Genomic DNA, 212 nt, shown 5'->3' on the forward strand with positions numbered 1-212 from the left:
TAGTTCTCGAACCCGTAGGGTCCGCATGCTTAACGTTCGATGACGATTTGTATTATGAGTTCATGTGATTTGATGTACCGAAGGTTGTTCGGAGTCCCGGATGAGATCACGGACATGACGAGGAGTCTCGAAATGGTCGAGATATAAAGATTGATATATTGGACCATGTTGTTCGGACACCGAAAGTGCTCCGGAGAGTCTCGGATAAAACC

Source organism: Triticum dicoccoides, chromosome 4A (genome assembly GCF_002162155.2).
Source record: "Triticum dicoccoides isolate Atlit2015 ecotype Zavitan chromosome 4A, WEW_v2.0, whole genome shotgun sequence".
NCBI classification, from domain to species: domain Eukaryota; kingdom Viridiplantae; phylum Streptophyta; class Magnoliopsida; order Poales; family Poaceae; genus Triticum; species Triticum dicoccoides.